Genomic DNA, 23,705 nt, shown 5'->3' with positions numbered 1-23,705 from the left:
TCTGGTCTTAAAGGGCTATTATGAAGCAAGTTTTGCGCAGAAGAGGCACTATAGGGTAAATTAAGCCTGCATAAGAAATTTTGTGGATTTTTTTTTTGTTTGTTTGTTTGTTTTTTAATGAACTAAGGAGAATTCTTTGAATACACTCTTCTTCCTGGCATGTTCAGCTATTTTATTAAATTAGTGTATTTCACAGAGAAATTTAAGTACTCTAATTGATTTACCTGAAAATTCTTGATTTTTCTCCATTAAAGAAGCTTGTGAATAAATTGTTCCTAGTGTTTTAAAAAAATTGCAGGATAAATTAATCTCACAGTAATACCAATAATCTTTGACAATTTACTTCTGACTTTATTGGTCTCTCACAGGTACAGCAAGCAAAAAGTAAATCTGCACACTCTTCCATATGGTTTATTTGTTGTAATGTATTTTTTCAAAAAGTCTAATAGCTGTTTTCTCTTTATGTTACAGAAAAATACACTCTTATTAATTATTATTATTATTATTATGCCTTGGAGGCAGGTTTAGCTCAGTTGGTTAGAGCATAGTGCTGCTAATGCTAAGGTCGTGGGTTCAATCCCCATGCGGGGCTATGCTGAGGGCTGGACTAGATAATCTCCAGAGGTCCCTTCCAACCTTACCATTCTATGATTCTGTGATTATCGTAAAATAAAAATCTGAACAATAAAAGAATGTGCAGCTGCTCCTGGAAACCCTAGAAAGACAAATTACTTGAAACACACATTTGCCTATCTTCCAGCAGTGGCTCACAGATATACAGATGGTCTACATGTGAGCAGTAGGTCCAATATGTCCTAGAAGCGTTAGGGTCACTGAACACAGATGATGCTCAATGCATGCGTATCTGCTTCTGTCAAGAGACTCCCAAACAGAAGTACACTGCTCACATTGGATGCAGCTGCTCGTGTACGGTAGCCCATGACATACCCAATGGGTGCACATCCACCCATCAGGGTTTTTTACGTGCAGGGATACAACTGGGATTCTCAATCCACTTTGCAATTAGGTGTGTAGCTGGGCACATGCACATGCCCACTCCTGATTTGTAACAACATAATGGGTATGGATGTGTGTGTGGTTATGCTGTGGCTACGATGAAAAAGAGAAAGGAAATGAATACTTGTCAATGAGAAGGGTACAACAAATTCTCAATAAATTCTTTCCTAAAAGGTTTCTATGGACACAGTTTTGCATGTGTTTCAATAATAGCTGAATTAGAAAAAGTAAAGATCAAGTCCAGAGGAGAGGAGGATATCCAAAAGGCCAAGGTGGATGCTCAGGATAAATGCCCAAGGAGACTTTCATTTGTGCTCTGAGGCAAGATGGATAGAAGAGAAAAATGTGTCTCAGAAAGTATCTTTTTACTTGGCTCTCCAAATGGCTGGCTCATTTTTATGTTTTTGTTTTCTTTTACATTAAAAAACCCCAGGCTCTTAAAGTTACTTGCATATTTATGCCAATTTTTAGGTACAAGGACACAGTACTGCTTGTTGTTGCTGTATCAGGAAGAGATTTTCAGCTGCTGTCCAGCTTCATCCAATCTGATATTTGAGTTAGGTTAGCTACGAAAAGGCAACCAAAAGTGCAATGACTTTAACCCTGTGGAAAATCTTACATTTTCCACTAGTTGGAGAAGAATAAATAAAACTTTGCACTGCTATTTCCAACCTGGCAATAATACATAGTTTCCCTTAAAATGACTGTACAGACAACTGTCCGACTTATTGGGTCACTTATTTGCCACTATATCATCAATTCAGGTGGCAGAAGCACATAAAAAGGGGAGAATGCACACAGGTAAAAGTTTTCATTGACCACCTTTGGAAATACAGTGTTTGTCATTCACCTGGTACTTATTTTGTTTCTTGCAAGCTACTCGGCGCTGACAGGCTGTCTCATGGCTGGTTGCCTGACGCTGCCTCTGACGCAGAGCCTGTCTGCTAGCGCCGGTACTGGTGGCCTTGGAGTGGTACAGAGCGGCAGCCTGAGGATGTGCGAGCCCTCGTGTGCAAGGCTTGGAAGTTATCACTTTCACAGGAATGACCCTCTGCAAAGAAACAGGTTCTGGAGCACTGCAGCTTTTCTAGAACACCCCATGTATCTCCTGTCTGACTGCTTTGGGTGGGAAGGAGAGAAATAGAGAACAGATTTTCTTTTACTTTTCTTTCTTTTTTCTTTTTTTTTTAAGGGGTGGCGGAAGCCTGGGTTAACTAGAACCGCACACTTGCTGTAAGAGTGCAGGCCAGATCACACAATCAATCTCTAGTCCATACTTGCTGCTACTTCTGATGCACAGACCATTTCTCCTGTGTCTGACATGTTTCTATAGGAAACAGCTTAGGTCCTGGCTCAAAAAGTGTTCTTGAACATACATAGTAAAGTAGAAATAGTATGGCTTTGATGTGGAAATGCTACTTTAGGGCCAGTAAAGTAGTGAATATATATATATATATATATATATATATATATATATATATATATATATATATAATGTATATACATATATAAGTAATATAATATACAATGTGTGCAACCTTCTGCAAAAGGCCTTAAACATGAGACTGCATAATTACCCTTAAAAAATGTCAGGTAACACTAAGAGATAGCCATCTCACTCTGCTTTGTAGAGAGGGACAAAACTTCTGCATGAAGGGGAAGAAGTAGGCTTGAATGCCCTCTGTGCATTTAAGTTTTGTGCTAAGAGTGGGACAAACTCCTGGTTGCACTTCCAATGTAGAGGTGGTAGTGCAGTTCCAGTTACTGTCTCCCAAAATGTGATGGGAATTAGGCAGAAAGGCTACCCCGAGCTGTGATGGGAATTAGGTGGAAAGGCCACCCTGGGCTGGTCTGGGCATGGAGAACACATTAGATGCTCCATCACCACCAGCTGCAGTGTGGACGCTGCTCACATTTCTCCTGAGCAGTTCCATGAACTGGGCCAGTGTGCAGTGGAGCGGTAGTAGAAGTTTAAAGAGGGAATTAATGTCCTCTGTCCTCCTTCTCCCTGGGGCCTTCATTGGACCTGAGATCAGATCAGGATTTCTAGAGGTAGCACCCATGCTTAGCAGGTCACATTGCACCTTGTTTGTGGGTGAAGCATTTGGGTAGCTGTTATATAGTCACTCCCAGTTAAACCTCACAAAACATTGACCTTATTAATATTTAATAGTTATATGCAAATTATAGTCAGCCAATTAGTTTCCTCTGCAGCTTCAGCACTGTTGATTCCCGAGAGACTGGTGCTTAAGTTCCTTGATTTGTCTTTTTGACTGAGGTGAAAGTGTTAAGAGGAGCTTTAATTTGTTGTTTAGTCATCCTTTCATTTTTTAAAACATCACTGGAGAGGTGATCGCCTGAAATGTGTTTACTTTCTTTTATTTATTGAAAAAGGCAGTTGAAATGTTGATACTGAGACAGAGATAAAGCTTGCTGGTATAGGTTCGGTGATTGCATTTTATTGGCATACTTGCTACACCTCCTCCCCCCCCAAGGTATCTTGCTCTTTCTGTACCTTTAAATTAACCACAGTTGGTATTATTACATTGGCTTAGTGTGTTATTTTTTCCTACTTATATAGATCCAGAAGCTAGCTACTCACTAATAACTAATGCAGTTTTTTGCTTTAGCTCAAATGTCAGGCTTTTGCTCCTTTGATGCTCAAGGTTATGATGGTCATTTTCTCCCTCATCAGCTGTGGAGCAGAGACAAAGCATGATAAGGCAGGGCAAAGCGTGTAGGAAAATGAACCTGTGGTCAAGTACTTAAAGCTAGAAATTTATAGATTTGACCCTGGAATTGAATTGATGATAAAAAAAAAAAAAAAAGAAAAAGAAAAAAAAAAACAAGGAGTCTGTTTATTTTAAAATATTTGTTCCTTTTGGTGCAAAGGTATTTGAAAAACACCACACTTTTGTGTCCCAGTTTGCTAATGGCTTTTCAAGTATCTGACAGAGTGAGGAAAATTGGCAACTCTCTTTCTTTTCCCTAGTACATTGCCATTAATGCAACAGAGCTGGTTATACTCTCTTTATAGTGTGGTTTGGTTAACACACTGTGAGTACTGCTGAGAGTAGGAAAAGACTCCGTTTATCTGCTCCAGCCAAATATATTGCCCTTACAACTCATATAATCACTACCAAGTTCAAGCAGTGCTTTAGGCATCTTATCTTAAAACACTGCACCAGCATTTTCCGCCTTTCTAATGAGCCTCATCCTCATTCGGGTACCTCTATTCTTATCTTCATTTTGCTGCTGTCTGAATTTCACTGGGCCTCTACCAAGGACCTACTGACTGATTACAGAAGGGATGTGCTTCAGAACGACAGTCCATTCCTCCGTTTGTTTTTAAGGATGGTGAATGTATTGGTTAAAACAGATGGCCCTTTTATGTGTTGAGCTGTTTGTTTTTTAATGAAGCATTTAAAATTTCCAACACCAGTAAAAAACCACGGCCAGGTAAAGAGAGGAGATTTCTCTGCAGGCTGAATGCCCTGTCCTGGTCTATCATGTATAACTGTTCAAGAAGATGCAATACGATATCTCACTGTGAACAGATGGTTCGGAAGAAGGAAGGACAGCTCCTACATAGTGACAATCTACATTACATGGGTTAAGAAACGTCACTGATGTACCTTCTCTCATAGGAGTAAGCAGATGAATGTTGAGACTGAAACGAAAATAATCCATTTTTTAAATGCTATGCTATTTCACAGCATTTTTTTTTTAACATTTCAAGTCATTACCAAGCTGGCAGTTAATGCCCTGTTTTCACCTGTAATTTCTTCCTTGTCTTTGAAGCATGCTGTTACTCTTTAGTGTTACACTTGGACTTGCTGAAAATACTGTCATTTTCAGTTCAAGCTCAACTTGACATCCCAAATGCCATGAGGTTAGTGGTTTCGCCTCAAGTGCACACTAGTATGCTGAATAAACCAGCATATACAATTCTGCTAAATTTGAACTGTAAGGGGGCTTTAGCACTGAGTTACTATGGAAACTGAATTCTTTTCTTTAGAAAGAAATTCCCTCTAGGTTTAGTAGTATGAAAAAATTCCCAATATTAGAGCTTTGCAATATTTCCCTTCACTGTCCTTTTGTGTCCACACTTTCTTATTAAGAGTTTAAAGATTACCTTCTGACTTGTCCACTTAATATTCCGTTGTATCACTTCGTTTTCATGATATTTTAACTGAGGGTAAAAGCAATGTTCCCCCCCCCTGCCCTGAGCAGTTTGGATAGTTGTATGTACTAGTGCTGATTATTTGTAGAAAACTGTGCACAGTCGCAGTGCTGGACAGAACACAGACAGCGTTTGCTCTTCTGTAGATAATGTGGACATAGCATACTAGATAGAGATTTCTCCTATCTCCTAAAGATAAAGGCTGAAATCCTGGCTCTACCGATGACATTTGCCATTTCACGCATGTCTTGGGCTGAAAGACTTTATGACAGAACCCAGATAAAAGATTTATGAGATGGGATACCTAAGTGCTTAGGCAGGCTGACAGTGAAGAGAGAATCGTGTTTTATGCAGATTGGGTAGAGACTTGGACAGGGCAGTAGTTTTCTTTGAGATCGTATTTACAAGAAATACTTTTTGAAGAGCAGGTTTGGGACAGACTGTGGGAAAGTTGTGCAGCAAGAGAGAGCCAAGTTAAATGTTTAACGTGAATGAAAGGTTTCATGGTACAGAGAGGTAAAAAGGAACAGAGCAGAGCGTGCATAGAAGAAGTGTGAACCAGCACAGAGCACGTGGGAGCAGCTGAGAGGACTTAAGAACAGAGGTGAATTAACAGATTCTTGAACGAGAAGCTGTGAAACTTGATTTAATGTGAGAATGAAATGTAGTTACATTTGTAAATATAGAGCTTATCATGGAAAGACAGGACTCCTAGCTCCTGTGCCTGATGATAATAATCCTGTCCCAGCAAGACAAAAATAAGTGAGACTTGCACTTTATCTTCAGAAATACCAATTTAATCACAGGCTGAACTGGCTGGTCCTTTTTAAACCCTACCAGATGAAGCATAACTTTAACTCTGTAGTCAAGTGTAAATGTATTAAGGTTGAAAGACCATCAAAAATTTGTCTCTTCTACTGTAAAGATCACTGAAGGAATGTATATTTTCTTTTTAAAAAATGATTTTGTGTGAGAAGTGATTAAGTGTTGATGAGAACATCTCTCTGTATAGTCCAACTAGTATCGAAAAACAATTCATTATCCATTTCTTGAAAAGCCAGGTTTATAAGGTCTTATAAGTATAAATACTTAATACTCCATAAATAATTTATTTTCATTGTAGTAAATACGAAACCAATTTAGAATCCCTTTGCAGCACTTCTGTAAGTCCTAGGTGGGTTAGAGCATAGAGCAGTGGTGCAGCATTGGCAGAACATTAGCGCATATGTTTTTTCATGCAGAGAGCATAGAAAATCCTCCATTTCCACTTAATATAGGATGTTAGGGCTGATGGCTAAGTTTTGTGCTCTGCTGATGGTATTTGCATTGCCCAAAGGAGTCTAGAGGAGGCTTCTCCATGCAGACTTCCTGGGAAAGTTGGTAGAAGTAGCTCTGCCTCCAACTATGGAAGTTCCCTAGTGAATAAGCAGGGCTGGTTCTGTCAGATCGTAAGACATGTATAAGACATTATAAGACAAGTACTGTAAGTTAGATCGAACTTCTTTTCTCTTTTTCTTCCTCCAATATAAGGTATTAAAGTAAGGTACCAATAGTGGGGATCACTATAAGCTCTCCTAACTCCTTAATGTTTGTTCAAGGCTGAATTCCTAGGCATGAGTGCACCCAGCAGTGTCCTCTGTGGCTTGGCAAAACATCAGACGCTCCAAAGAGTGGGAGTTGCAGTCTCATACAGAAGATTTATCCAAACAGTGTGTCCAGCTGAGCTCTCTCTTGTGGCCATGCCTTAGAACTCTGCCTGTTATCAGTTTATACAATGAAGGGTTGATTATTGCAGCCTCTTCTAGCTTTGGTGAAGAAATGTGTTGGGTGAAAACTGCTACACAGTTTGTTGCACAGTCAAATCCATCAAGTAGACGTGTTTGCAGAGATTTTCTCAGGTACAATTGGCAGGTAGATGCTGATTTTTTTTTTTTTTTTTTTTTTTTATTTATTAAAGTTAGTGAGAGATACCTTGCTGTTTGTGCTTTCAGTTTAATAACAAGGTCTAGGTCCAGGTCTTTGCAGTCTTTTTGACTTAAGTTTGAAGATAGTTTCAAACAATATTTGGAGAAAATAACTCTACACAGTGACATGTTGAGAGTTACTATGCCCTGGCAGCTTCTATATCCTTTTTTCCTTCTTCATCAAAAGCAGAGAACTCTGCATTCAGAAAGCTGTACAATAACCCTGGAGAAAATGGTAGGTTTAAGAACTTTAATTATTTGTAAAAAATGAAGGTGTTTGCACTTATCTCATACTCTACAGATAACAGACAGACAACCTCACATCTATGGCAACTGCTAGTGTTACTTTGGAAAAAGGAGAAGAGTGTTACAGGTTTCCATGTATCAAACTGTTGCAAAGGAATACAAGCTTTAATAAAATAGTGATATCTCTTTTGAATTTACCATTGCTGGATGTACTAGCAGGAGGACTGAGGTTTTAGAATCAGAAGCTAAAAAAAACATTGCAACCATAGCTTCTTTTATTATTTATTTATTTATGTATTTATATTCAGTAATGACAGTGCTATGGTTGTTTGAGATGCCATGTAGTCTAAATTGACTTTCAAAATTGATTTCAGGGATATTAACTTCCAATAATTACATAATTTAATTTTGACTGAAAAGAATATTGATGTCACCAGGAAAAACCTGGTTACAGTTATGATTCTTTTAGGCTGCATGAAGCTTACCAAAGTAGTTTGGAGCAACCAGTTGCATGCTAACACGTTTCAGTTCTTAGGAATTTGTAAAACTTCCAGTTACATTGCTGCATTAGTAACCATACAAGAGCTTTGTGTCCTACCACTTCCTTGTAAGACTTTTTTAGAAATTTTCCTGTCAGTGGAAAAATCAGACCCTAATCTTCAAGTCAAGTCAAGCTTGACAGAAAGCCTTACTGAGAGGAACAGATACAAAAGTTGCAAGTTCTAAGCAGAAGTTGCTCAGAACTAGGCCAAAATCTTTATGCAGAATCTATTTCTGCATTTGCCACTGAATATTTTCTACTAGGAATAGCGTTGTTATTTTAGCAGTAAGCGTTTCTGTGTGTGGTCAGTTGTTAAGATGGGTGGGTATGCAAAAATAAGTTAGTGTCAGTATAGACCTCATGTATGTCACAGCACTTAGAGCAGACAGTCTCCCTGAAGAGCTGTAGGAATGTTTCTGACTTTCTCGCAGCCAGCTAGTAATTTCCTTGCGGTCACAGAAGGTCTGTGACAGAAGAGAAACAGAACCCATAGCCTGAGGATTATTTGGATTAATTCCTGAATCCAGTCCAGTGCCTTCACCAAATAATCATTCTTCTTCTTTCCACTAAGTATGATTTATACATATTTTCTGTTTATTTGGCAGCATTTCTGGGTACTCTGAAAATAGCAGGCTTTGGAGTAAACATCCTGAAATGAAGTGCAAAGTGCTTTAAAACCTCCAGTGTAGGGAAGTGGTTGGTTTTATGTCACAGTGTGGGCCTAATGCCCTGTTGCATGGTCCCGTAGTGTAAGTACTTCTGTAAGTATTGGAAAAGGTTGAACTTCCCCAGAAGCTGGCTGTGAGTCCAGAGCTTAGTGAAAGTTTCAAGCTCCGTATACACTTCCATGACCTTCTGTTGCGTTGTTAAGAGAGTTAATTCGCTTCCACACTGAATATCTGTGGTTTTATGAAAGGGAAACACACCTGGAGACTATTCCTGCATTTTTCAACCCTCATTTTTCACTTGCGCTTCTCTTGTGACACTTAAACCAAGTTGTCATTCAGTACTTCACTGCTAATATTGCCATAGCACCCAGGGAGCCTGACACATGAATCGGAAGAGCACGGTGCAATGACAGAAGGTTGTCTCTGTTGCAAAGACCTTGCAATCTAAGTGAAAAGCTGGGACAAAAAAGAGAGACAAACAGATAGATGGTGAACAAAAAGAAGCAATGTGCTGATGTTGGCGAGGCAACGAGCTCAGCGTACCATGCAGGCAAATCTCTCTCTGTCTCTCTTCTTCTTTTTTTTTGATTTTTTTTTCTGAATACCTGTTGCAGAAAGCAAGTTATTTTAGAGAAGAGTTTAAAGGAGAAGTTTGGAGGTGTCAAGGCGATTTTGTCTACAGCATTAGAGGCAGCAGGAGAAAAGACATGACAGAGTTGTCTGAATGCTTAACATTGACCATTCAGAAATGGAGTCTCCTTCTCATCACCGAACTGGAGAGAATGACTGAGGATAGCATAAGGACAGTGTTGACAGTGAAGATGAGCCTCTCTTAAATGCAGTAGGGATACTGAGGAACAAAGAAAAGAGTAATGTGGTCAAATTGATGAGTAGATATGATCTTATGAGAGCATCTAGAATGGATCTGAATGGGACAAATTAGGATATGTCAAGGCTAAAAAGAAAATTGCCCTTAAAGAAATGATGAATTTGGAAAAAAGAAAGCAATATTGGCTAGCACAGGCTTTACCTTTGAGACACTGCACATAGAGAATGTAACAAGACAAGGGTAGGGAAGTAAAAGAGTTTTAAGATATGGTGTAATTATTCTAAAGTGACTCAACAAATCAGTAGAATATTCAAAAAAAAAAAAAAAAAAAAAGGATTCAGGCCTTCTGCATTCTAGCACAGTGCTCTGCTTGCTGGGTCATCCATTGCTCCCCCCAAATCAGTTTATTTTTGTAAAAGCTCTGTGAACTTAGTGTGAACTTTGCATGTTTTTACAATACCATAACTTGAAGAGCTCCAGACTGAGAGCAGATGAGTCACGTTGTTTAGGCAGAGAAGGATGTGCTACAAAGCCGCTTCTGCAGCACGGAAAATCTCCTTTCTCTGAGGATGAAATCCTCCCTCCTCCCACAAAGTAACTTGCATGTTTCAGAATTCCACATCAACTAGCAAATACATCACTTGTTTTGGCATCAAAATTCAGAGTGACTGTTTAAAGATAATACAAAGCATTAAAACTGTCAATAGTTTCGAGTGACAAAGATGGAATTGAAACTGTTGCTCCCTTTTTCTCTTTCAAGTGAGAAATGTAATTTGTATTACTTGGTGAGTGGGACTTACTGCACTACAATAAGTTTGCTTTAGCCATATGCATGTGCAGGCACAGGCTGTGCCTCTAAATGTATTCGTACAGCACCATGTACCAGGAAGCCCTAATCCTCAAACAAGACTTTTCTATACTCATTTTGGGTGACATTTTGAAAAGGAGTAGGAAAGGATGATGTATTTAATAACAGCCCCTTTAAGACAGCACTACAGCACAGTGGTTCAGGCTGGGACGTTCCTTTCATCAGTTCCCGGTGCTATTCCCCAGAGACACCTTCTCTTCAAGAGAAGTAGGAATTTTCCAAGGAATTCAGCTTTGAAAAGTGAGCTTGCTTTTGCACAAGCATGAGGAGGTTGGACCCACAGCAGAGCGGTTTTGTTTATGTGATGTTTCACTTCATCCTTGTAGGTCTGATCATCTTTTAGCCTCCCACATCTCCCTATTGACACAGACAGTTGCAAGTATAACCTAGAACAGATCTGTCCTCATCAGAAATAGAGCTACTACGCTCAGCATCATTACCAAGGCTCTGATGCTGCTGTAAAGCATGTGAAACAGATTCAGGACTCCAAGTTCAGAAGAGGGGGAAAAATCAGCAATTTCGCTTTTGGGGTGGGGCAAATTTTTGTTTGGAGGGATATATCTAAAGCAAGAACACAGACCAAGGAGGAATGCTAAATCATGGACTCCAGTCCTCTGCTTCTGCAAAACACATCTACACCTCTAAATGAAAAATGACTGAGGAGCAAGGCTGTATGCTGTCTCGCTGATCGTAACTGTTAGCTTATTCCCTACCTCTGTTTGGCAACTAGTTTTATCCAAGATGAATCTACTTAGGAAGGGTCTAAACCTAAACATGGACATAAGCCAGTTTGTGCTACTTGGCCCCAGAATCAGTACCTGCCTTGCTTTAACTTAGCAGCATAGACATAAGCACAATGCCGGTATAATTGTTTAGGTAATTGTGTTAAGCTCCAGCCTATTATCGGTTTGGTTTCTTGCTTCTAGTCCTTCAAGTGAAAGGTTCTTTCTCCACTTACAGTTAGAAATCTAATTTCCAGACTGTGTGATTCATGGTCAGATTACACTTTGTCTTTTTTTGCAGCTTCTACCCTCTCTGCACCTTTTGAACCCATCTTGCTTGAAAAGGGATGAAAACCATTGCACTCAGTCTTTTCAACGAGGTCTTACCAGTGCTTTCTACAGTGGCATTAGTATTGCTCTCTTTTCCGGAAATGCCTTGATCGGTGTTTTGTAGGACTGTGATTACCTTCATACAAGATTTCTATAATCCATTCTATAATTGACTAATATTCCATTTTTCCTCCTCCATCATTTTAATCAATCATCCTATAACTTAGAGAAGCCATTCTTATCATTAATCCCCAAAGTCTTGGTTTTCTTTCAAAAAAAGTGGGTTTTTTTCTTTTTTTGACCATCATGCCTTTTTTGACTCAGTTTTGATCTTTTTATAATAAAAATTAAATCAGAAGTTTATTCATATTTTGAAGTAGGATGTTAGCTTTCAAAGCAGTACATGGATCAAGTGGCATCTCTGAAACAACAATGTGATCTGTGGAAGGAGAGGAGAACTCCTGGGAGGGTCACTAATTTAAAGAAAAATAAAAATAAGAAAAGAATCAAGTGAACGAATAAGCTTAGAAAAAAAGAGAGACCAAATTAATTTCCTTGCGAGTTTTTTCCTAAACTACAATTAATACTGGAGGAACATATTGCCAAAACACTAGAAAAGAATAGTTTAAACATCTCTTAAAAATACACTGTGAATCCACAACAGCTCCTTGCCTTCTCAGGAACGCACGTATTGACTACTAGCGTGTTCCTGAGGTGTCTGAAGTCTCTTTTCAGTACCTGCCAGTGATGTCGCAATGACATCCTGCTGTGTCCTGCTGCTGCATCAAGTTTTCTAGTGTGTCCTTCCACCAGAAAAGGCTTGCTGTGGGTTTATGCGGCTCTGCATCTGTTGTGTGATACCCCCCGGGACACAAGCAGTGTGAGGATTACTTTGGGGTGGGTTGAATGTCAGTTCCCATGTGCAGGTCTTGGAGGGTTAAGCACTGAACAGACCTGGAAGAGGAAGAAGATCAGTGGAGAGGCAGAGCAGGAAAGGTTGTCCTTCCTATGGAGGAGTGGGAAGTGGAGGAGTGTTTGTGGACACAGATGCCTTAGGAAGAACGCGATGTTGCCAAAGAGGCTTAGTGACTTACAGAACCTACAATGATAGACAGCTCTCTTAGAGTTTTTTAAAGTGAGTTTCTTTTCATAGATCTGTGGAGGACAAGAGAATGCACATCTAAATATCTGTTAGCAACGAAGTGCAGAAATCATTTAGGACCAAGAAAAAATAGGGAGGTATTCAGGGCTGGAAGGTGAATGAGCGAAATTACTGGTGCTTAATGGATTGTTTCTGATCAGAAATATTAGAATAATAGCTCAAGATATCTGACAGTTTTATTTGTCTGGTGTTAACCATGCTGTTCTCCAAAAACCCCACATACTGAAAACAGTTAGTTTATCATAAAAAACACATGTCAAGAGAGAAGTAGCTAGTGTGCTGTGACCTTGGTTTAAAGCACTAATTGTCATAGTCTTCTTCAGGTAGCAGATGGTACCTGCTTTTTTTTTGGCCATGATCAAGTCTTGACTTCTGTAAAACAGAAGCATCAGTAGATCCCAAATTCGCACACCACTGTAAGGATGTAATGCAACGTAATAAAACTCCAAGGTGTTCATGCACTATGGTAATGAGATCAAAATATCATATTACATAGGTGTCATCTGTAGCCTGCTAGTGGCAGCTTGGATTTGCTGTTACTATTGCTGCATAGGCAGTAAAAGTCTGCCAGATTCTTCATTGCTTTCTTCATCATTAATTGTTTGATAATTAACAGACCCAAATGTAGACATTTTATTCCTGAAATGTAGCTGAGTTAGAGCAATTCTTTGTCATTAAGCTCGAGGACTCCACCATAAATTTCTAGTCCCTGGTTTAGTCTTCAAAAGTGGCAGTTGGGGGAGAACAATACCTTATTCTTTGGCTTTAAACTGAAATTCTGATATGAAAATTGCTAAGAGATGGGAAAGTTAGGATCTTTCTATGTCACATACAGTTTCAGGCTGCAGTTACTTTTTAATACTACATTGTAACACTAATATAAAATGCAATACAAGGTAATATTACCAAATACTAATGTACCAGTGGAACTAAAATGTAAAATAGCTATTTGGAAGTGACTTACTCCTAATAATTTTACCACTTTGAGACAGAAGGTGGTAGGAGACAGAGAAATGAGAGGATAAATGCCAGATTGCCTGTAAACTAATATTTAGCACAGTTCAGTGACTACTTTAAATTATTCTGATCTCTCAGTACATTTCTCATATACGATTGTTTCTTTAAATGAGAAAAAGCATTTAACCAAGGATATTCAATGAATTCTCTGCACGATAAGATCAGGACACGTCAATATTCGAGTTTTGAACACGCTAGTGTGTGTGCTATAATTTAGTTTCATAAGCTGGATCTTATCTATTAAAATAAACACATTAATAAAATGTGGCAAGAAGGATATGAATATATGAATATAAAGCCATGATAGACATTTTTTCTATTGCAAGCTGCTTACTTCTGGAGATCAAGTCTTCAGGAAGATTAAATAATGCTGAAGAGATGATTAAGCCTGCAAACTAAATAGGCACAGGCTTAAGATGCTGATGCGATAGAGGAATATTAGTGCTGCTGCAAACTATCAGAGAGAGCCAGGGCGTCCTTGGTCCGCGTGTGGGTGCCTGGTTGATGCGGCAGCGTGACCGCAGGGAACTCTCTCTTCGCTGGCACGCAGGTCGCTGCTCGGAGGGCCGGCGAGCCTCGGCCAAGGCAGTGTTAGCCCGCGTGTCTGCGGGAGGGAAGGGTGAAGGAGGGCTCTGGATGGAGATCAGAATCATCTCCAGAATAATTCTGGAGACCAGAATAATTCGAAGTAGTCACTGACCTGTGCTAAATACTAGTGGCCACGGGTTGGTGGGGTGCTGCACTTCTTGGGGCTCTGTCTTGGCTGTAATAGCTCCATATAAACGACAGCGTAGGCCCAGGACGAAATCCTACAATCCAGTTCCTGGGAAAGAGCAGTTAACCAGAGTAAGAAATAACATCAAGTGGTTCTGCATAACTTGTTCTTGCACTGCACATAAACATGGTCCTTTCACTAAAAGAGTCATATTCACCACACGGGTCACCAGTAATATTTTGCTATTTGTATTCTGTTCTCCCTCGGAAGCACAACATTTGGATTTGTTATTCATAAAGATGTACAACAGTTTGTCTTTGTGCCTATCAGCCAGTGCACTGGGAACGCTTGGCAGTGAGGTTGTTCTTCAGAACGCCTGAGGGTTTCTTCCCGTTTTTCAGCCAATGCCAGGGTGAACGATAACAATCTTGTTTTGTTTCCAGAAGCTCATCGTAAAGTGAAGAAATCAGATTGAAAAATTCCGTGTAGATACGCAGGTATATCTACTGCTTGAATGACCTTTGGTTATTTAAAAACTAGGAAAAGAATTTTCTAGGAAAAATAGGAAAACTAGGAAAAATATTTTCTGTAGTTAAATATGTTTACTTTGTCCATTTGGGAGTTCTTTGTGTATTGTCATTTTCACTGTGTTTAGTCAGTCCTTCTGATCACAAGCAATCACAATCATGCTTACCCTCAGTCTCAAAACAAGAGACTTTTGAAATATTAGACTTTTAGATTAATACATTTACATGGTAGTTTAAGAGTTGATAGGTTGCTTTCATGTCACATTTTCAAAGTTTTCTTCTTCAGTCAGAAGCTCTAGAAAAGTTATTCCTTGTCGGGTGAAAGCAAAAATGCCTGCAAAATCAGTTATTTCCAGGAGCCAGAGTTTTAGCATGATCATCATATGTCACAAAAGTCATATAACATTACAGGAGTCAGAAGCAACTATGAAGCATTAGATTGTTAAAGAACTTGGAGAAATCACTGCAAAACTGAGTCCATCCTGGGTCTATATTAGCAAGTAATTCAGAACTTTACAAGTAGATCAGAAGTTCAAAGCAATTGGTACAGAAGTCCTTACATCTACACAATCATGTTGCTCAAAAATATGACTTTGAACTATGCAGTGTGATCCCCTGGACTGGAATTTTTCATCACATATGTGATATAAAGTCCAGAAAACTGACCACTCTCTTGGATCCTTATGAGGGGCTGGAGTTCATTTTGAACACATCTGGAGTGAGGCTTGTCATTTAGTTTCCTCCAAAAAGAATCTAATTGCATGCACCAAAGCTGCTCTGCAGACCAAACCAATATAAGGTGAGTGTGGTCAGGGAATTTGCTTCAGGACTGAATTATTGCTCCAAAGCAAAACTAATGCTAATATAGATCCAGCTGGCATGCTCTGTTCTCTCCATCCAGTTACTGGAAAGAGGTGGGATGCAGGTATCATTGGTGCAGAAGAGGGACTAGAGCTCTCTGCCAGAAAGGAGATAGACGGATGTGGAAAAGTCAGAAGATGATCACTGGGCTGAGGGAGAAGGAAGGAAAGGAACAGGATAGTAACACATGCTAGAAAGGTCTAGGAAGTTTATGGACAATTCACTTTAGCTTTTTAATCTCAAATGAAAAAACTGTATGCTCAGTAAATCAGTCAAAAAAGCTTTTCTGTGAGGATCCACTAACTCAGGGGACACATGCCTTTCCCTGGAACTTGCTTACTAACAACATGTGACAGATACAGGACTTTCCTGTAATAATTTATTAGTACCATATGTTGGCCTGGTTATTTTTGTTTATTATGTTTACATTATGAGTTTCTTGGGTTACCAAAAATGCTCTCGACCAGAAACAGACAGGAGGAGTAAAGAACAGCTCAAGATGGCTTTCACTGCCCCCTTCAAAACAATCTGGTGTTGTTAGCTGGGCTTATTCAGCCTCCACGGAGCCTTCAAGTTAAGAGGTGTAGAAATAGTAAAGAATAATTAAACAAACAAGAACAAAGAAATTAGATAGTCTTTTAAAAGATTGCTTTATGGTGAAGGAAATGCCATCAGACAAACACAGAAACCTGGCTTCACAGGTCCTTGAGGTATAGAGTTCTGTCTAGGTCACCAATACATAGTGAAAAAGTGCTCACTTCACATAAATTAAATCAAATCAGGATCAAAGTGATTTACTGATTTATTAGTAGCATGTAATTAACTGGCAAACAGTGAACTACACATTCAAAATCGTTATCAGCAGTATACAGATAAACCACAGTACTTGACAATTATGATAAGTTCATATACACCTAAAAATTTCTAAACATCTTTCTATAAATAATCCTAATCACACACGCACGCATGCAGTACTTATACCATCTTCCCTCTTCCTGGAGTATGAGTTCCCCTACTTGCACACTCCTCCTGTTGGAGCTGTGGGTGCTCCAGCTTCATGTATACCTGTGACACTCCTACACCTGCTAATCTACGTGCCGATGAGAAAGCACCACAGGAGCTGACCCCCAGTGGTGCAGCCCTACTTGCTGGATGCAGGATCCTAGAGATGACCGACAGAAGGATCCATCAGGCCTCCGTCGGGTCACGATGGTGGCAAGACACCTTCTGACAGCGTTCAACCACTGTTCTGTGCCCACCACAAGGTCTCTCCCCACTGTTACAAATTTTATTGCTCCTTTTATACTTCATTACAAGAGGACTCATTTGTTTCAAACGTCTCTGCAGTTCTATAGTTACTGCTTAATCCATCGGATGGTTGTTTTGCTCCTTAGTATCATCACTTCCGGCAACATTTGCTCAGAAGGTTTTGGGTGTTGCTCGCACCCACACTATTTATAAGGACCTGCACACACCACTGTGGGTGACACATCTTATGGAAAAGCAGGAAACTCAGAGAAATGTTTGTGTCAACTCATTTGAGAACCTTGATTTTTCCTCTCAAAGCTTATTCCTCCTACTAAAAAATATGTATATATTTTTATAAAGAGGGTGTATGCATGTGTATAGTATAGGTATGTGTGTGAATTATATATATAGATATATGTGTGTGTGTGTGTATGCATATATATATACATATATATATATATATATACACACACACACATGTAGGGAGCGTGTTAATTGACCTGGACAAAGAGACAGAGTGCCTCCTCAGCAAGTTTGATGATGATCCCAAGCTGGGAGGAGTGGCTGACACACCACAGGGCTGTGCTGCCCTTCAGAGAGACCTGGACAGGCTGGAGAGCTGGGCAGAGAGGAACCTCCTGACGTTCCACAGGGCAAGTGCAGAGTCCTGCACCTAGGGAGAAATAACCCCAGGCACCAGCACAAGCTGGGGGCTGACCTTGTGGAGAGCAGCTCTGCAGAGAAACACCTGGGAGCGCTGGTGGATGACAAGTTGAGCATGAGCCAGCAAGGTGCCCTTGTGGCCAAGAAGGCCAATGATCTCCTGGGGTGCATTAGGAAGAGTGTTGGCAGCAGGTGGAGGGAGGTGATCCTGCCCCTCTCCTCAGCCCTGGGGAGGCCTCATGTCGAGTCCTGTGTCCAGTTCTGGGCTCCCCAGTGCAAGAGAGACATGGAGCTACTGGAGAGAGTCCAGCATAGGGCTACAAAGATGATCAGAGGGCTGGAGCATCTGCCCTATGAGGAACGGCTGCGAGAGCTGGGCCTCTTCAGCCTGGGGAAGAGAAGGCTGAGGGGGGATCTGATCAATGTGTACAAGTACCTGAAGGGAGGGTGTCAAGGGGATGAGGACAAACTCTCTTCAGTAGTCCCATGTGACAGGATAAGAGGCAATGGGAAGAAACTGAAGCACAAGAAGTTCCGCCTGATCGTGAGGGGGAATTTCTTCACTGTGAGAGTGACAGAGCACTGGACCAAGTTGCCCAGAGATGTTGTGGGGTCTCCTTCTCTGGAGGTGTCAAGGCCTGCCTGGACGCAACCCTGTCTAACACACTCTAGGTGACCCTGCTTCAGCAGGGGTTTTGGACTAGATGATCTCCAGAGGTCCCTTCCAATCTCAACCATTCTGTGATTCTGTGAGATATATATATATATATATATATACACACATATATACATATATACACACACACGTACACTCACACCCACTTACACACACACGTGCATGTATGTAAAGAAGCTTGTCTGACAACTGTACATTTCATTGGTTGCAGACGTTTGAAGGGGAAAAATTAAAGTGACAGAAACTAGTGGGACCTGAACTGTTGAAAACAGTTGATACAAGGCTGAGACCTGAGAAATTACACAAGATGATGTAGTTGACCCTAGAACCACAGCATAACAACTCTTGCTAATATACAGTAGCCAAAACAGCCTATGCCATTGCCCCTTGGCTACTACAAAACTTATAGGCAGGGAGAATATCGTTTCCCAATGGAAAATTCTGCAGCTTGACTCTGAGTATTCATTACAGCTGTACTTCATTATAAAGTTTGCCTGATTATTGCAATCAGTGTGAAGATCTCTTGAATGGACGAGGTGACTCCATCATTTCTAATTTGTGGCTAAGAGGCAATTTGTAGTTTCTGGAGCAAACAGGAAGGAAATGACTTTTATTTTAGGGCTGTGACTCAGCAATGGGTCAGCAAAACCAAAGATGCATTGATTTTTCTAGCTATTAGTGAACCAAGATGTAGGGTTTCACTGAGTATTTTCATTTATGTCCAGATCTTTTTACTCCTTCTTAAATACTTGTCTAAGATTGGTCTCTTAGCATTGGTCAAAATAAAGTCTAAGATTAGTACAAGTAGTACAACAGGGTAGGTAGCCTTCATCTTTCAAGATTTGATTAGTTTGATTTGATAGTTTGATTGCAAAACAGTCTTCTCTTTGTTTGTCAAAAGCTCTCTCTTCTTTCTCTAAATTTCTTTTTATACTTTAAGACTAGAGTTAACAAACATGTAGGGAGCTTATTAGTATTCTGTTAAACTCATAAGGACTTTAATCTATGTTATAGATTATATGTCCTATCCAGGGTAAACAAGCCAAACATATCCAGACTGTGCTGTATTATTTACATAATTAGAAAACATTTTCCCAATTATCCAGTAATAAGGTCATAAAAGTTGTGTAAAAATAGAAATACCACCTAGCTGAGAATATTGCCATGGCTTTGTTTTCTAAGTCCATATTTTACAAATGAGGCCAAGGTGTGTAAAGAGTAAAGTTCTTGGCTTGCAGTATTTGATGACTTTGCTATCTCCAGCGTGTCATCTAAGTGTGTCAGCTTAGCTCTTACCTATATTTTGGACAGACAAGATGAGAAAATCCTTTCTCATAGGCATTATTACCTATGAACTTTCTGTAGCATAATTTTTCACCTTCTTATGAAATACTTGGTGCTGCTTATTGCTGGTCATACATGACAAAAAGTTAATAAAAATAAACATTGATCCTTGGAAAATTTTCAAAGAGGAATCATTTGTATACAATGAAATTATTTACTCATAAGTTGCTCATCACTAAGTCCAGGAACACTGTATTCTAGGTAAAACATGAACTCTAGTTATAGGATTGTAATATGAATGCACACATTTTCATTACTTCTACTGTCTTAGGATTTTATTGAAAGGTAATCATGTTCCATTTTTAGGGTATGGTGATAAAACAATAAAATATTAAACCGATAATAACTCATTAGAAAGGTTTCCATAGCCCCAATTTAGTTCTCATATATTTTTTAAAGTTTGTAATTTTTTTGTGGATGGTAGATCTTTTACTGTTCCCAGGATCTTGTGAAATCTGTACTTGCAACATATCTGTGCCCCTTATTTTGTATTTCCTATAACCAACATCGGTTGTTTCACATACATACACTGGATATTTGTGAAATCAGAGTACTGAGCTTATTTGTACATTTTTTTTTTTAATCATTCATGCTCTTTCTTAGCGATCAGTCTGAGAACTACTGCACTGTGTTGTCCTTCAGCAACTGTTTAAAGCTTGTTGTTGAAAACATGGACCTGGTTAGAGATACCACAATTAGCAGTTGATCATAACTTCTGATGGAGTCACTGATGAGTCTGTTTTACAGATGCTCTTGATATGATTAAGAATTGCATGAAGGATGCTTGAAATCTTCACTTTGGGCTTCCCTATTAAATTAGAGCTCTGCTGTGTTAATACTTACCATACTGCGTTGCAACAGTAGATAGATGTATTGCTTACAGCTGAGCTGGAAGCGTTCTCTACAATAAGAAGGCTATTTCAAACTCTTCATTAGGGGAGTAATCAGGAAGGCAAAAGTAACAAAGTTAGATTAGTGCTTTGTCTGGCCATAACTTACAAATACACGAAATCTATATTTGTATACTCCACCAATCCTGCTTGTATCTAGAAAAAATGTTGCTATTTTTCTCCTGGAAATGGAAAAAACAAAGGTGAGGATAATCACCTTGCATTAGCTTCCTGGATCAGTTCCAAATGGTGTTATTTGGGTTTCATCTAGTGAGCGGGCCCGTTTCCGTTTCCCTAACAGGAATGGTTGTTTTGCACTATGGCAAAGACTCACACTAATTTGATTGCTTTTGAATCTGTTCAGCAGTCGCAGACTGACTGTTTTAGCACTCAAAATGGGCTCTGGCATCTTCTGCGTGATACCTCTCGGTGTCTAACATCCATGCTAAGCTCACAATTAGGGTGGCATAGGCCATCTATGAAATTTTAAGTGCTACTTGGCAGCAGGATGACCAAAATTTGGCTCATGGTTCTTATCTTTGACACACAGAATAACAGAGAGATTACAGAAAATCAGTGTTATACTTAGAGAGGGAAGGAGGGCTTTTTTCTATATCTGAAGCCTCAAAATCATGACAGCATGTCGTATCCCAGTGGAAGAGTGGTCTTGGAACAGATGGACTGTAGCGGCAGTCTGATCTCTTTTGGATAGTAAGTAAGTGAAACGGATTTCGAAGACTCAAAGAGTAGACTGACTGAAAAGGAGTTTGAGCAATAACAGTAAAAATGGTAGTGACATTCACAAGGAAAAATATATATTACTTACAAACATTCAGATCTTTCATTTACAGAGAAATTCCACTTCTTCTATTCCACCTGCCTTTTATTCTTTTTACAGATAAGTTCCTATTGAGAAAAAATTATAATTAAGCATCAACATTAAGTATCATAGTTCTACAAAAAAGGCTATTTTGTCCCATTATGGTAGTATGAGAAAATTTAAGTTTCAAATAGCCTGAAACAAGCTGGAGTGCTATCAGTATCACAGCAATTTCTGTCTGAGGCATCATTTTGAATGACAAGTAGATTATATATGATAAAATTCACCAACAAAGTCAATGTTATGTGATAAACTTGTATCAAGCCTGTCCATGTGAGAGGGTTTTTTTAAATTATTTTTATTATTTTTTTAAAAAAAAGAACATTTTTTCTGCTTATGCTTTGGCCTTCTACTTAAAAAACAAGGTTATTTTATAATTAGTGCAACATTAATGCATGTGCATGTGCTGTATCTCACACAAATCTGTATGAAAGAATGATGGGCTGGCTAGTATGGTATTCTTAAGGAATTCTACACAGTCCACAACATACACAAAAGTAAGCTTACATGGAAATACCTGCTCTCCATTAAGGACACTTAGGACATGACTGCCATTTGAGGAGAAACCCAAATAGAGGCATGCACATCTCAGCCCTAAAACACATAGGGTGCTTTCCTGATAAAAGATTTTAGTAGTGTTCGTGTTGAATCCTTTTTGGTTCCTGGGCCATTACTTTTTCATTCAAAGATCGTCTGGCACTTCCATAAGAATGACACACTCTGAAGAGTCAGTATCATAACACATCTGCAGGGAGTGCTCTTCGTTCTCCAGCTGCTGAAGCGGATGGTCTGGCTGACCGAAGTCTGAGTGTCCGACTGGTCAGTAAGAATTTGTGGAAGGATCAGGCTGTTTATGAGCAGAATTCTTATGAACTTTAAGATAGAGTATTACAATGTGGTCTTAAAAATACAAATACCTTTTAGTTTACTGATTGCAAAGGACATGGGTCACATTTTGGTTACATTCCAGTGTTGAATACCGTCCTATGCTTTGATATTCATGAATATACAACTACTGGGTGCTTATGACAATGCTTATGTTTCCAAAAAACATCAGCCTGGTTCAATGAAAATGTCATACTTGAAGCATATTCTGTTAGCTATTGATTTCACTTGTGTCATCAGTGATCAGAAGCAGTATCACAGGACATGTCATATTAGATGATGTAACAGAGAGTATGATCAAATCCCTTAGTTTCTCAGACTTTTGGGTTTTTGTTTTTGTTCAAGCCTTTTTGACTCATGTGACCTCCAGAATTTAGGGAAAACAAATGCTTCTCCTCATTTTCCCACCTCGGAAGATAGGAAGTTACTGCTAGTGGTTAAAGGTAGCTAGTGCATTTGGCTTCAATAAATATTTGCAGACAGAAATTGCTAACTGTACAGACTACCCTAACCTGGAGGAACTGAGCTCCTGCTGACTCTTCACTCCACTGTCCCCTGGGAACAGTTTTCTAGTCCTTCAGGTTCATAATCCAAGGGACCTTTCTCCTGCCCTGTTCTGGTCTGTTTTACCTGTTTTTTCTGTTTGAAAAAAAATCTGCATCCTTTGTAAACATAAACACTGTATAGTAAACTAAAACAGATTTAAATTAAATAAGATGGAGCTACTTTACTTCCTGTAAAATTTATATTTAAAGAAAGAGAACACATTGCCATAATTTATCTGAAACCAACACAGTCTCCTGCCTCCTGTGCTGAAGTGTTACAGAATTTAGGTCAAGTATACCAAGCAGTAAATGGAGCTTTGCAAATAATCATGTGAAATACTTCATGAGAAATCGCCCATAATATTCCCATTAATCAACTAAACTATTGTTTGGCATCTATTGTAATACATTAGGTCCCACGAATCCCAGTATGGTAGGTGTTGTATGGAAATGTCTGTTCCAAAAGATTCAAAGTTAATCTTACGGCCAGAAACAATGGGTAGGAACATACCCAAGATGTGCAGAATAGAAAGTGTTCCAAGGAAAATAAAGTTGTTCCACTTCTGCTACTCAGTTGAATATTGCTAGAATTTGAGCAGCTCAGGTTATATATATTCCCCTCTGTTAAAACCCACATTCACATGGTGGGTTCTAGGGGCTCGGCTGCATGGGAGATGCACCCAGACATGAACTGAATTGTATGCTGCCAGGCACATGGTCATGGATCAGCTCTTTTCCCAGTGTCTGTGTTCACTGAGAAACAGGTTGTTACAGCTGTTTGCAGCTGTGGAGCTCCTGGACCAGAGCTGGCTTGGATCAGGCATGCAAGAGCAAAGCAAGATCTGCTGGTCCTTGTCTGTGTAAAACACCCTCTGACAGAATAAACGTGCAAATTGCCCATCTCACATCTTTGATTGCTGTAAA

The 23,705-nt window shown here is 39.4% G+C and overlaps 1 protein-coding gene and 1 non-coding gene across 5 annotated transcripts in view; both read left to right on the top strand.

Annotated features, from left to right (window-relative positions):
* Positions 1 to 23,705, top strand: part of LOC134135676 (disks large homolog 2) — a 740,305-nt gene that overhangs the window by 34,993 nt on the left and 681,607 nt on the right. The window lies entirely within an intron of this gene.
* TRNAS-GCU (transfer RNA serine (anticodon GCU)) lies at positions 510 to 592 on the top strand. The gene has a single exon. It is a non-coding gene; the product is annotated as a tRNA-Ser (tRNA).

Source organism: Rhea pennata, chromosome 1 (assembly GCF_028389875.1).
Source record: "Rhea pennata isolate bPtePen1 chromosome 1, bPtePen1.pri, whole genome shotgun sequence".
In the NCBI taxonomy this organism is placed as follows: domain Eukaryota; kingdom Metazoa; phylum Chordata; class Aves; order Rheiformes; family Rheidae; genus Rhea; species Rhea pennata.
The sequence above is the reverse complement of the archived record's forward strand: the minus strand, read 5'-3'. Positions and strand labels throughout refer to the sequence as shown.